Genomic DNA, 16,002 nt, shown 5'->3' with positions numbered 1-16,002 from the left:
ATGTGAGACAAGATTCCATCAAAATCCTAGAGAAGAACACAGGCAACACCCTTTTTGAACTCGGCCACAGTAACTTCTTGCAAGATACATCCACGAAGGCAAAAGAAACAACGAGAGAAATTGAACTATTGGGACTTCATCAAGATAAGAAGCTTTTGCACAGCAGAGGATACAGTCAACAAAACTCAAAGACAACCTACAGAATGGGAGAAGATATTTGCAAATGACATATCAGATAAAGGGCTAGTTTCCAAGATCTATAAAGAACTTATTAAACTCAACACCAAAGAAACAAAGAATCCAATCATGAAATGGGCAAAAGACATGAACGAAATCTCACAGAGGAAGACATAAACATGGCCAACATGCATATGAGAAAATGCTCTGCATCACTTGCCATCAGGGAAATACAAATCAAAACCACAATGAGATACCACCTCACACCAGTGAGAATGGGGAAAATTAACAAGGCAGGAAACAACAAATGTTGGAGAGGATGCGGAGAAAAGAGAACCCTCTTGCACTGTTGGTGGGAATGTGAACTGGTGCAGCCTCTCTGGAAAACTGTGTGGAGGTTCCTCAAACAGTTAAAAATATACCTGCCCTACGACCCAGCAATTGCACTGTTGGGGATTTACCCCAAAGATACAGATGCAATGAAACGCCGGGACACCTGCACCCCGATGTTTATAGCAGCAATGGCCACAATAGCCAAACTGTGGAAGGAGCCTCAGTGTCCATCAAAAGATGAGTGGATAAAGAAGATGTGGTTTATGTATACAATGGAATATTACTCAGCTATTAGAAATGACAAATACCCACCATTTGCTTCAACGTGGATGGAACTGGAGGGTATTATGCTGAGTGAAGTAAGTCAGTCGGAGAAAGACAAACATTATATGTTCTCATTCATTTGGGGAATATAAATAATAGTGAAAGGGAATATAAGGGAAGGGAGAAGAAATGTCTGGGAAATATCAGAAAGGGAGACAGAACGTAAAGACTGCTAACTCTGGGAAACGAACTAGGGGTGGTAGAAGGGGAGGAGGGCGGGGGGTGGGAGTGAATGGGTGATGGGCACTGGGGGTTATTCTGTATGTTGGTAAATTGAACACCAATAAAAAATAAATAAAAAAAAACAAACCTAACTCATGGCAAGTAGACAGAGTTTAAAAAATAAAGAGAAAAAAAAGTTAGTACTACCATTCAAAAAGAAAAACTTGCCAAGTTTTTCATGTATTTTTCTTCCATTCCTTCATCCATCTATGATTTTTTATCACTTTTCATTGACACTTTTGAAATCACACCATATGTTTCATATATAATCCTGATGAATACAACTTAAATATTTCCCATATCATGTCTTCAATAAATGGTGCTGGGAAAATTGGACATCCACATGCAGAAGAATGAAACTAGACCACTCTCTTGCACCATACACAAAGATAAACTCAAAATGGATGAAAGATCTAAATGTGAGACAAGATTCCTTCAAAATCCTAGAGAAGAACACAGGCAACACCCTTTTTGAACTCGGCCATAGTAACTTCTTGCAAGATACATCCACGAAGGCAAAAGAAACAAAAGCAAAAATGAACAATTGGGACTTCATCAAGATAAGAAGCTTTTGCACAGCAAAGGATACAGTCAACAAAACTAAAAGACAACCTACAGAATGGGAGAAGATATTTGCAAATGACATATCAGATAAAGGGCTAGTTTCCAAGATCTATAAAGAACTTCTTAAACTCAACACCAAAGAAACAAAGAATCCAATCATGAAATGGGCAAAAGACATGAACAGAAATCTCACAGACGAAGACATAGACATGGCCAACATGCATATGAGAAAATGCTCTGCATCACTTGCCATCAGGGAAATACAAATCAAAACCACAATGAGATACCACCTCACACCGGTGAGAATGGGGCAAATTAACAAGGCAGGAAACAACAAATGTTGGAGGGGATGCGGAGAAAAAGGAACCCTCTTACACTGTTGGTGGGAATATAAGGCATTGTTTTTAATGATTGCCTATCATTTTGCCTATTATTCTGTCAAGTAGGTGTACCTACTAATAATAAGTCATTTTATTCTAACACCACAAAAAACCTCATCATGCATTAAGTTACCTCTGGGTCCCTAGGATAATTGTTCAGATGTATAGGCTAAACAGAGGGATATAGATGTTAAAAAGAATTTTGAGATCTCTCACCAAAAAAGACAGTATCCAATTTACATAACTAACTCCAAAATGTAGATAACCTCTTTCACCCCAGCTAGTAATAGATATCAGGTTTATTTTTCACTAAATTTCAACTCACTTTTTTAATTTGTATTTTTCTAACCACTGGTAATGCTGAACTTTCTATGTTTTACTATCCAATATATTTCTCCCTTTCAGAAATTATTAAAGCTACAAAGAGTAATTTAGGGGGAACTGAGAAATAACTTATAGGTGATCAGTATTTCTCAATCTCAGCCTTTTAGATTCCAGATCTTGAGAGTTCTTGTCAAAGCAATTGTTGGAACTGGTAGAGATAATTTCATGCCCATACAATTGGTCTCTCTGAATATATAACTCAGTGTTTTATTATGTACCATACTATTTCATCATTACAATGAGACAGAAAACTAGGTTTTATTTTCTCCTTCACAGATGATAAAATTAAATATCAATGAATTTTCTTCCTTTATATACTTATCCCAGGGCAGTAAATGGTAGAACAGAATTTGACCAGGCTCCTCCATCTGACATCAATCCCACATGCTGTTCACTGCACTGTTCTCCAACTGAGAGTTTCTAGCTTCTTTCTCTCCTAAGCTTTCTCTCCAATAGGAGTCAGGAAGTTTGGGCTCTTGTGCTGACTCTTCCTTGAGGTAACTGTGAGACTTTTGGAAATTGACTTCATCTTCCTGAACCATAGTACTCCTTCTTGCCAAGTGAGGAATGCTGGCGGTGAGGAATAGTGCTATCAGCTATAACTGGTGGATCCTGGGAGCAAATAGAAGTTTCTCCTTGCATCTGTGAACAGATGCTCTCACTTTACAACCTCCCCATAATTTGAGACACTTCCTAGAACAGGTTTTTAATCTCTTTATGCTTCATTTCCTCTTCCATGTGCTATCTAGAAAGATAAAATCCATTTTCACTTTTTTTTCCCCCTTATCCTCACAGAAATGGCCCTCGGGGACTTCTCTGGTCCCGATCTTCTCTTAAGGCCCTGGCCACCAACCTATTGATTCTGGCCTGTGCATCTCCAAGATTAGTTATCTCAGCAGTTGTAAGTCTGGAAGGGTTCTAAACATTCTGCATGCACCCTGAAAGATGAGCTACTATCACATGAAGAGGCTATCACATTCAAATTATTTGTGAGCCAGATAAATTCAGAGTTCATCCCCAGGTCCCTGGGTTCACAGTAGGTTTAAAGGTCCATCCATCCATTCATTCAGTCAACAGATACCATATCGTGATCAGGTATATTGAGCTGGTGGCTGAGGAAACAGGAGATGAAGTCAGCTTGGTCCTCATTCTTACGGAGCATACAGTATTCAGACTGTGATAGAAATTTGCCTGAGGAATTATATGAGCCTGAAGAGGAGCCCTACCCTATCTTGGATGTGATTTAAGTTTTCCAAATGCTAACCTCATTCTCTCTGCACCACATACCATCAGTCTCACACCACACAGATATACTGAATGCTCACCTGGGTCCCTTGCTGCCACCACCTCATGGTTCCTGGCTGTTATACTCAGGTCTCCCCACCATCTGCCCCAGCCTGTCCCACCTCTGATCTCTCTCTGCTCCACCACTTTCTCCATCCCATCTGGGCCCTCCTGACCTGGGATCCCCTTTATTTCAAGTTCTGCAATGACCTTCTGCATATCTAAGCTCCAACCCTGACATCCAAGTTGGGGGTTTGAGCTTGTAAATCTCAATGCACTGACCAGTGTGGATGCTTCCAACCCGCAACCACAATTGTGAGATTCATAAGCAGAGAAAGTCAAATGATTGTCACAAGAATTACTTTTACAGAATGCTGCAGAATCTCAGAAGAAGGTTCTGGGCAATTGCCAGGTAAATCCATTGGTCTTCACAGAGAAAAGGTAGCTGAAAATATATTTTAGATTAAAAAGAAGCTGAGTCTTTCTAGAAAGAGCTTGAGAACACTCTGAATTATCTGTCTTCTTATAATCTTATGAAATAAAAAAAAGGCTGGCAGAGGACAGGTGAAGAAATCACGTAAAAGAAGTTTATCTCAATTCCAAATGGGTAGAGGACTCACTACGTGAGATTGGGATCTTCCAGGTCTGGGTTTGAGGGCATGTTCTGACTACTAGTGGATCCTGAGAGTCTGAAACAGCCATCAAACCAGGAAGTTCTCAGCTCCTCCAATCAGCCACTTTGAGCCTCAGTTTCTTCATTTGTAAGAGAGTGATGTTAATACTCAGTCTACCTGACTCTGATGGGTGTTGAGATCAGATAAGTGAATAAACAGACTATAGACGCTATAAATTTCTAAGAAAAAAAAAGTAAGTTCTTGATTGTTATTTGTATTTTTTTCTGAATTCAAACCCTAATACCAAGTTAAGATAGGATTTTGGAAACTTTAAATCAAAATTCAGAAAAGAGGATGGAATTAGGATCATTATCAAGAATCAAATCGATCTTGTTGCATAGAAAACAATAGAAAATTTGAATTTAACAGAAAAGATATCAATACTGAGAAACAACTTACTTGTATAGCCAAGTCGAAATGCTTGAATAATGTACAATTCATTATTTTGCTTGAACATTTTCTCTAGAAAAAGTGAGGTGGATTGAAAATTTCTGAAATACCAGTTGAAATTTCAGATTCCACCTATAAGAGCAGATCCCAACATGCCACGTTTTGCAACCACCATAGCACTGAACTCATCTAAAGTTGGTCCTAAGTCCCTGTTTGCTCTCTGTGGTAAGCGTGAGTTGGAGGATGACAAGAAGCAATGGCTGCTCCATCCCCTAGGTGACCCCAGATATGAAGTCCTTATGAAAGACCTCTTGGATGAAATCACTAATATGACACAACCAGATTGGGAATCCTATTGCCTTTCTTGCCCTAAAAACTGGAACAAGTTAAAAATGACTTTCTTATGTGTCTGAGCTGCAGAGTCAGCTCCTAGAAGAGACCAACTCCCTCTCCCAGCCAGGTGGAAGAAGCTGGCACCAGACCAGGAATTTAAACACCCTGGTCTTGTGAGACCCTGTCTCAGAGGCTAACAAGTCTCCTGATATGGCTCAGGGCCAAGGAAAAACAGAGAAGTGGACTAAGTTTATCACAAATGCTGAACCTATGGCCCAAGATTTTCCAGCCTCCCAAGGACTTACTTTTTTTTTTTTTTTTTTTTTTTTGGAGTTCAAGTTGCCAACATATACCATAACACCCAGTGCTCATCCTGCCAAGTGCCCCCCTCAGTGCCCATCACCCAGTCACCCCAACCCCCGCCCACCTCCCCTTCCACTACCCCTTGTTCATTTCCCAGAGTTAGGGGTCTCTCATGTTTTGTCACCCTCACTGATATTTTCTCTCATTTTCTCTCCTTTCCCTTTATTCTCTTTCACTAATTTTTATATTCCCCAAATTAATGAGACCATATAATGTTTTCCCTTTTCCAATTGACTTATTTCACTCAGCATAATTTCCTCCAGGTCCATCCACGTCGAAGCAAATGCTGGGTATTTGTCGTTTCGAATAGCTGAGTAATATTCCATTGTATACATATACCACATCTTCTTTTTGTGTGTGATATTATATTGTATTTGGAGAAAGTGGCAATACTAAAAAGAATACAGACCTATGTGTTTTAAAATTCTATCAAATTCTTTTGTTAATAAATTTATTTTTTATTCAATTTGGTGTTCAACTTGCCAAAATATAGAATAAGACCCAGTGCTCATCCTGTCAAGTGCCCCCCTCAGTTCCCATCACCCAGTCACTCACCCCCTGCCCACCTCCATTTCTACCATCCCTAGATCGTTTCCCAGAGTTAGGAGTCTCTCGTGTTCTGTCTCCCTCTCTGATATCTCCCACTCATTTTTTCTCTTTTCCCCTTTATTCCCTTTCACTATTTTTTATATTCCCCAAATGAATGAGACCATATAATGTTTGTCCTTCTCCGATTTACTTATTTCACTCAGCAAAATACCCTCCAGTTCCATCCACATCAAAGCAAATGGTGGGTATTTGTCATTTCTAATGGCTGAGTAATATTCCATTGTATACATAGACCACATCTTCTTTATCCATTCATCTTTCGATGGACACCAAGGCTCCTTCCACAGTTTGGCTTTTGTGGACATTGCTGCTATAAACATAGCATAAAATATATATAATAAAAATATATGTATTACATATATATATTTCTTCTTGATGAGAGCCCTTTTAACAGGTGTGAAGTGAGATAGATAGATAGATAGATAGATAGATGATAGATAGATAGATAGATAGATATACCATGGGAAAAGCTTGGGGAGGAATGAGGCAGCTATTTTGCTGTAATACAGAGCTGTGAAGTTTTAACTGCCTGCTTACCATATGCCATACCCCAGAATTGGGACAGCCAAGAAAAGAGCAACCCCCCACTCCTGGTTCAGATTTCTGGGTCATTAAGGAACTATATATCAAATTACAACGACATTACCACTTCCTACCCACTAGGATGGTTATGATCAAAAACAGGATAAGTAACACATGTTTGCAAGAATTTGGAGATATTGTATATTACTGATGAGAATGTAAAATGTGCCGCTGCTGTGGAAACACTGGTGGTTTGTTTTTTGTTTTAAGTTAAACATAGCCAAAAGCACAAACAACAAAAGCCAAAATCAACAAATGGGACTACATCAAACTCAAAGATTCTGCACAGCAAAAGAAACAAAATGAAAACAACCTATAAAATAGGGGGGAAAATTTGCAGACCCTATATCAGATAAAGGGATAATATCCAAAATATATACTTAGTCAACTCAACAACAACAAAAAAAATTAAAAATAGGCATAAGAATTAAACAGGCATTTTTCCAAAAGGGACATCAAAATGGCCAAGAGATACATGAGAAGATGCTCTACATCACTAATCATCAAGGAAATGCAAATCAAAATCACAATGTTAGAATGGCTCACACTGATTAGAATGGCTCACCTCACACCTGTTAAAAGGGCTCTCATCAAGAAGAGACAACAGGTGCTGGTGAGGAAGTGCTGAAAAGGGAACCCTTATACATATTGTTGGTAAGAATAAGTTGGTCCAACCATTACGGAAAAATAATATGGAGGTACCTCAAAAATTAAAAATCGATCTACCATGCAATCTGACAATGCCACTTCTGTGTATACACCCAAAGGAAATGAAGACAGGATTACAATGAGCTATCTGTACTCCCAATGTTTATGATAGCATTATTCACAATAGCAAAGACATGGAAACAACCCAAATGCCCATCAATGGATAAATGAGTTTTTAAAAATGTAGTACACATACACAATAAAATGTTATTAATCCATGAGAAGGAAAGACATCCTGCCATTTGTGACAACATGGAAAGAATTTGAGCATGTTAAGCAAATAAATGAGACAGAGAAAGTACGGTATGATATCACTTGTATGTGGTATCTAAAAATGTTAAACACCTGTAAAAAAAAAAAAAAAAAAACAATTAGTGAGGGCAGCCCAGTTGGCTCAGTGGTTTAGCACTGCCTTCAGCCCAGGGCGTGATCCTGGAGACCCAGTTTTGAGTCCCACGTCAGGCTCCCTGCATGGAGCCTGCTACTCCCTCTGCCTGTGTCTCTTCCTCTCTCTCTCTCTCTCTCTCTCTCTCTGTCTCTCATGAATAAATAAATAAAATCTTTAAAACAAAACAATTAGTGAAATGGTGGTCTTCAGGGGATGGGGGGTGTTGGGATAAGAGTTATCTTGCTTAAGGGTACAAACTTGTAACAAGTACTAAAAAAGCCATAGAGATCTAATGCACAGTATAATGAATACAGACAATATTATATTATAACTATATAACTTGATAAATATCTGCACATCAGTAATTATATTACAATATATAAATGTATCAACAACATGCTGAACACCTTAAACTTATACAATGTTACAAGTAAATTTATTCAATTAAAAAATTTGTTTTAAGTTAAATAGAGAATTACCACATGACCCAACAATTCCATTCCCAGATATATATCCAAAAGAATTGAAAACAAGTAAACAAGTACTTGTACATAAATGTTCATAGAGCACTACTCACAATAGCCAAAAGATAGAAACATCCCAAATGTCCATCAGCTGGTGATTGAATAATCAAAATGTAGTCTACTTATACAATGGGGTATTATTCATCCATAGAAAGAAATGAAGTAATGATACATGCTACAGTGTGAATGAATCTTGAAAACATTATACTAAGTGGAAGAAGCCAAATATAGTCACAAAAGATTCCCTTTACATCAGATATCCCAAACAAGTAAAGCCAGAGACAGAAAGTGGATTAGTGGTTTCCAGGGCTTAAAGTGAGGAAGGATAGTTACTGCTAAACAGTATGGGTTTCCTTCTGGGGTGGCGAATTATCTTGACACTAAATAAAGGTGATGGTTGCACAACAATTTGAATATACTAAATGTCACTCTACTGTACATTTTTCAATGATTAATTTTATGTTATTCAAATTTTAACTTAAAATAGATGTAAAAAATGTAGAATACTGCCTTATACACAGAGTATGTGCTCAGTAAAGGTTAGTAATTACTACTAGGTGACAGACACTATGGTAGGCACTGAGATACTATGGTTGACAAGACCAAAAGGATTCTTGCCCTCAAGGAGTTTAGTCTGGTGGAGGAAAGAGTTAATAAGCAAAGAAATATTTATACACCACAATAGTGTGAGGGAGAAAAAAAATGGTGGCATAATAGAGTAGTTATCTCTTAACTTCTTAATTTACCTCTATTACTAAAGATTTCTGATTTATACATATATATTTATAAATCACCTACACATGCTGTTTAACAGTTATTTGATATACATCTAAAATACATCAAAGAATTTAAAGAATTATTAGTTGAAATTAAATATTTTAAAACATGTTGTGGGATCCCTGGGTGGCGCAGCGGTTCGGCGCCTGCCTTTGGCCCAGGGCGCGATCCTGGAGACCCGGGATCGAATCCCATGTCGGGCTCCCGGTGCATGGAGCCTGCTTCTCCCTCTGCCTATGTCTCTGCCTCTCTCTCTCTCTCTCTCTCTGTGTGTGACTATCATAAATAAATAAAAATTGAAAAAAAATTAAAACATGTTGCTAACTTCAATAGTTTTATACTTTATACTATAAGGCAAAATGTACATTTTGGATGAGACTTATCAACATCCAGAAGGGACTTTGTGTGTGTGCATTTGCATTATTGGTATTATTTTTCAGTCCAGGAATTATTGGCAAGCAGCTTTTTTAGCATATGGCCATTTCAAGATGGTTAAGCTAGAAAATACAACGTAATCCACTAAATGAGATTCACATAAAATATGCCCAAATTTAGTAAAGAAATTAGTTCATCGTTAACTTTTCCCACAATGTAGAACTCCCATTCTTCTTTGAGAAGTCTCAAATACTTTACATTGTATGTTCTAGCATGCAGATCACCTAAGGGCTCGCTGTCAACCTATAAATTAAACATGGCACCATAGAAGCATTACAGGGGACTAGGATCTCCAAGAAATCTCACTGTAGAACAAGTAGATTAGTACTGGTACCTCAAGCAGAAGGCAAGATCCCCAAGGATGCTCCTCCCACTACTGAAATGAAAATATGAATGTATTTCATAACTTCTAAAGCCGTGATGAAATGGACAATATATGCACATATATAATCTTTTACTAAAACTACTCAAATATATATATAAAACCTTGATAGTCTCAAACCTACTAAAATTATTGAATCAGTAATCTAAAATAGTCCCCCCAAATTTTTTAAATAAGAAAACAAAATATTCCCAGAAAGGAATATTTTTCTACCACGCTAGATGTAAGTAATCTCTCATTGTGGCTTTGTATTTAATTTTTCACTAATGAGTTTACAAATCTCATAAAATTGTTGATTTGGGCATTATTTTAAAGAACAATAATAATAACATTCAACTTCCATAAGAATAACAAGCTAAAAATAGAAAGATCTTTCTTAATTTGAGAAAATATATCTACCCAAAATCTATATCAAGCATCATCTGTAATGGAGAAAGTTAGAAATACTCCCTTTAAAATTAGAAATGACAATCTTAATGTCACTGATTATATCTGACACTGTGCTAGAATTCCTACCCAAAGATGGTTAAAAAAAAAATGAAGAAGAGGAAGATATAACACCTACAGCATCCCCAGATGGTCTGCTAGAAAACACAAAAGTGTTTCCAGAAAAATTATTAGCAGTAATAAGAGTTTAGTAAAATAGATAGCTATACAATTAAAAACAAAAAAATCGTTACATCTCTATATAATACAAGTTAGAAGATGCAATACTTTTATTTTTTAAGATTTTATTTACTTATTTGAGAGAGCGAGTGAGCAAGCACAAACTGGGGAAGGAACAAAGGGAGAGGGACAAGTAGACTCCACACTGAGCATGGAGCCTGATTTGGCGCTCAATATGATGACCTGAGCCAAAATCAAGAGTCCAATGCTTAACCAACTGAGCCAGCCACGTATCCCAATGTTGCAATTCTTAAGGACACTATTGACAAAAGCAACAAAACTGTAAGTTTCCTAGAATAAATTTAATCATAGAATCTGTGTGCAGAAATGCATCAATTTGACTTAAAACATTAAACATCAAAATAAAAAATTAAAATAACACCAAAATAAACACCAAACACCAAGATAAATAAAAGCATAGTAAAGAATGTCAAAGTCTGTCCATATCCCTATTCAGTGCTGTCTTGTTTGCTTGTTTGCCAGTACATTTATGTGCTTTCACTGCCAACAGCTAGCACATGCTGCCTTGGGGCTACTAGAGTCCATTTTCCTTATATTATTAGACAAAAATGCCTGGGAATTTATGCTCCAACCCAACCCCAGAGAAACCCTCAGCTAATGTCTAAATAGTCTAGGAGTATCAAAACTCCATTCACTTGCATCTTTTTTTTTAAGATTTTATTTATTTTTATTTATGAGAGAGAAAGAGAGAGAGAGAGAGAGGCTCCATGCATGGAGCCCGACATTGGACTTGATCCCAGGTCTCCAGGATCACGCCCTGGGCTGAAGGCAGCGTTAAACCGATAAGCCCCTGGGGCTGCCCCATTCACTTGCTTCTTTATATATATAGATAGATAAATTTATTTTTTATTGGTGTTCAACTTGCCAACATATAGAATAACACCCAGTGCTCATCCCGTCAAGTGCCCACCTCAGTGCCCATCACCCAGTCACCCCCACCCCCCCACCTCCCCTCCACCACCCCTAGTTCATTTCCCAGAGTTAGGAGTCTCTCATGTTTTGTCTCCCTTTCTAATATTTCCCACTTAGTTTTTCTCTTTTCCCCTTTATTCCCTTTCACTATTTTTTATATTCCCCAAATGAATGAGACCATATAATGTTTGTCCTTCTCCGATTGACTTATTTCACTCAGCATAATACCCTCCAGTTCCATCCACGTTGAAGCAAATGGTGGGTATTTGTCATTTCTAATGGCTGAGTAACTTGCTTCTAATCAAACTCCAGGCACAATTTACACTCCAGAGTTCTTTTTTTTTTTTAATTTATTTTTTATTGGTGTTCAATTTACTAACATACAGAATAACCCCCAGTGCCCGTCACCCATCCACTCCCACCCCCCGCCCTCCTCCCCTTCCACCACCCCTAGTTCGTTTCCCAGACAAATACACTCCAGAGTTCTGCAAAATCAGTCTAAAGTGACCCTCTGCTGGAATTAATCTGAAACTGCATTCTTGTTTATGTTTCCCTCCTCTATCTTGCTTCCTCTACTCCCTTTACAGTTTCCCTGGGAACAACTGTTTAATAAATCATTTATTAGTCCCAGACACTATTCCTTTAGATTTTCAGAGGACTTTGTTTAACACATAACCAAACCAGAGGTATCCCATACTTGTGAGTATAAGTTCTTCTCAAAGTGACATAGAAATACAACTCTTCCAAAAAAATTCCCAATAACATTTTGTGGAATTTGACAATTTAGACTTAAAATTGTCTAGAAGATAAACGGACTCAAAATAGACAGGCTATTCTAAAAAAAAAGAACACATTAGAGAAACTTGCCCTACTAGATATCAAGACATAAACCAGAGTAAAGGAAAGTATAGGGTTGGCCCAGAAACAGACCCATGCAAATATAGAAATTTGATATATGTCAAATAACCATGTTGTATACTTTAAATATCTTATTTTTTTTTTTCAATTATACCTCAGTAAGCCGGGGGGGGGATTTTTTTCAATAAAACTTTGGCCCTAAAAAAAAAAAAAAAAGATTTGATATATGTCAGAAGATGGCATATATCTAGATAAATAGAGAAAAGGATTATTCAATAAATGATAATGAAATATCTGGTCTTCCACATGGAAAAAATAATTGAGTCCTTTCCTCCACAATGCCCCAAAATCAATTGTTAAGTAAAACAAGAAATTAGCTGCTGCCATCGTGCCAGCCCCTCGGGTCTCAACAAGGCCGGGTGATGCTCCAGAATGGAAGACAAGCCAATTTGGGAGCCAAGCCGATTCAATCCAGCTTCATTCAGCATTACTACCAGTTACTTGATAATGACAGAACCCAACTAGGCACAATTTATATTGATACATCATGCCTTACGTGGGAAGGACAGAAGTTCTGGGAGAAAGCTGCCATGGTGGAGAAGTTGTCTAGCCTTCCGTTCCAGAAAAATCCAGCACAGCATCACGGCACAGGACCATCAGCCTATGCCGGATAGCTGCATCATCAGCATGGTAGTGGGCCAGCTCAAGGCTGATGAAGACCCCATCATGGGATTCCACCAGATGTTCCTATTAAAGAACATCAGTGATGCTTGGGGTTTGCACCAATGACATGTTCAGGCTTGCCCTGCACAACTTCGGCTGACTTCTTCCCAGCCAGGCACTCATGCTGTTTCCTCCTCCCTCCTCTTCCTGATAACTATTCACACTCCTCAGATGCTCCAAATATCATACACAAATGAACAGGGCCGCGGTGGGAGCGGGCGCAGTGCACTGCTACTACCGAGGTATTGTGCATGAGGTTTGGATGCTAGACTAGTTGCATCTGACAGGAGAAGTTTGTGATGTACCAACGCATGACCTGGAAATACTTAAGTAATAGAAAAGGTTGTCTTTTTTTTTTTTTTTTTAATCTACAGACAAGTTGCTCTGGTAACCCAAAGAACTGAAGGAGAAAGCAGCTGCCTCACCACCCAGATACTGACTTCTTCGGATGTTTCAATGGCTCATGATATAATAAAACCACAAAAATTTTCTTAACAACACACACACACACACACACACACACACAAAAAAAAAAAAAAAAAAAAACAAGAAATTAAATGAAAAGGTATAAATTTAAATCTTTGGGACAAAATATCAGTTAATATCATCCTGACCCTGACTTAAGAAATGATTTCTTAAGGCACAAACAACACTAACAATAATGGAAATTTACAATTATGATACAAATGTCTGGGAATGTTTCACTATCTAATTGGATTGGGTATCTGATACATGGACGATCACTAAATACTTATGTTGATAACATTTACATATATATATCATGTATTCCTTTGTATCAAATATTTTTGAAAGTTGGTAAGAAAAACTAACTTTCATGAAAGACAGGGTTGGGGATGCATCTAATTTCTAGCCCAATTTCCTTTTCTGCCTTCACTGTGAACACCTTCCAACTCCATGAAGGAGTTCACAATCCCTTCCCCACAACCATGACAAACAGAGGAAATTCCATACCAGAGTGTGATGACAGTTGAGAAAATAAAAGCTTTTAACTAGGATTGAAAGAAAACCTAAGAGTGAGTGGCTGAGTGTCCAGCAAATGAGCTTTACCTATTTATAACCTCCAGAAAATCTGTAGTAGGAACATGAAAGTGGGATTTCACTGAAGGAAGAGTACTGGGAAATAATTAGATCTTCTTAATTTGATGTTTTTTCTCTTGAAATAATTGTCTCAAGGCCATAAATCTATGGAAAAATATATGAATTTCTTTTACAAAACGTACCAAAATTGATCCTAGGGAAACAAATGGTAAAATGAAGGGGGGAAAAAAGTTGACCCACGTTTAGCATAGAGATTAATAACCTAATAGATTCACAGGACATCTGAAATGGAGGTCCTTAGGGATTCAAGCCGATCTCTTTATTTGTGTGCCTCAGGAAACGGAAGCCCATGAACACGCAGGGAGACAGACATAACCCCATACCTACAACCTAGTTTCTTGGTTCTCCATCTAGCACAGTTTCCACTGTGTCACACACTGTATGGCACACCCACAACTAAAACATAGTTGGATTTCTACAACCTGCAGTCCATGAACTGTTCTCTCCAACCTCAACTTCCTCCTCTTTCCCCACCTCAGCATGACCAGTAAACTTCTGCCATAAGACACAAGCACCCCATCCCACACCCTAAGATGGTTCCAAGAGCTGGACAAACTCCTATAAACAGGACTTAAGGATGATAACAAGATTACTAAATAATCCCTTTCCATTCAACTCTGTGCTCAGAATCTTATCATGTAAGTGCTTGAATGTTCACAAAAAAGAGAGGAGAATTTCAAGACGCCAAGGGAATAATACTAGTGCACATAAGCACTTACTATCTATACTTTGAAATTGTACCTGGTATGGTGAATCTTCTCCAGTAATTACAGACCCATGTTTATACATGTCCTATATATGCCCTTATACACCTGTCTTCACCTACATGAACATATATATATGGGTACGTGTCCACACACATTAAACACACATCAATTTTAAAATGTTCTGTGAAGGCAGCAGTAGAAAGGCACTAAACTAGCGATTAGAAGTCCTTGTATGTGACCCTATGTAAGTAACTTAGCCCATATCTCTCTACTTCCATTTATCTTCAAACCTGAAGAGCCACACATTCTTCCAAGGACTTTTAAAGACAGGTGATTTATTCAACATGCATTAAGCTGATATATGAAAACTCCTCAGAATATTCTGTTTCCATGGTGTCAATTGCTGTTTTATTGCTATGATTCTCATGGTCAGGAGTAACATTTGCATTTGTGTTAGGCATCAGATGGAACACAAAGTTTTTTCAATGCTACCATCCTCACCCAACACTGATCACACTTCTGGTGAATAACCTGATTAATAACCTACTTAGTGAGGTTGTTGTAAGGATTAAAGGTTGTTGTACTACAGTCAAAACACAGAGATTTCACTTCAGTCTCCACTTCAGGAACTTGGAAGTCACCACTCCATCCTAGGTAAAAAAGCTGAATAGAATGAAAAGACAACAACTTCTCTTGGATCCATAGGAGGACGACACAGGGAGAACCACCACCCCCAAGACTGGGGAGAAGACAGATGATCACAGGGGTTGCCACTTCCCAGGGCAGAGACTCGTGGGTGGAAACTACTACAGGAATCTGTGCTGGGGTTGGGAAACCTAAACTAGAATTGATGAACTACTGGAGGCTCAGCGTGGACCAGTCTGGGAGCTACATGCTCCATAGGAACCCAGTAAAGGAGCCTCCCCCACCCCCAATAGTCTGAGATTTATGTACTGGCGCTCAACTAGATTCCCATGGTAAGTTTCAGAGAAAAATCCCATCATGATTCCAGAGGGGAGCAAAAAAGGAACCATTTTTAAGCAGACCAGAACACCTGTTCTTCACAAGGCCTGCACTCAGGAGAAACTAGTTAACCAGCACCTAGCCTGCTGGGGTTTTCCCAGAGGCTAACCTGGAGGGAGAGAAACACCCAGCTCCTGTCA

At 38.3% G+C, this 16,002-nt stretch overlaps 1 pseudogene; it reads left to right on the top strand.

The window, feature by feature from the left end:
• The first annotated feature begins 12,722 nt into the window (after window positions 1–12,722).
• Window positions 12,723–13,176, top strand: LOC144293229 (nuclear transport factor 2 pseudogene; annotated as a pseudogene).
• Window positions 13,177–16,002: the final 2,826 nt, after the last annotated feature.

This window comes from Canis aureus, chromosome 21 (genome assembly GCF_053574225.1).
Source record: "Canis aureus isolate CA01 chromosome 21, VMU_Caureus_v.1.0, whole genome shotgun sequence".
Classification (NCBI taxonomy): Eukaryota; Metazoa; Chordata; class Mammalia; order Carnivora; family Canidae; genus Canis; species Canis aureus.
Note: the sequence above shows the minus strand (reverse complement) of the source record. Positions and strands in the feature narration are given on the sequence as shown.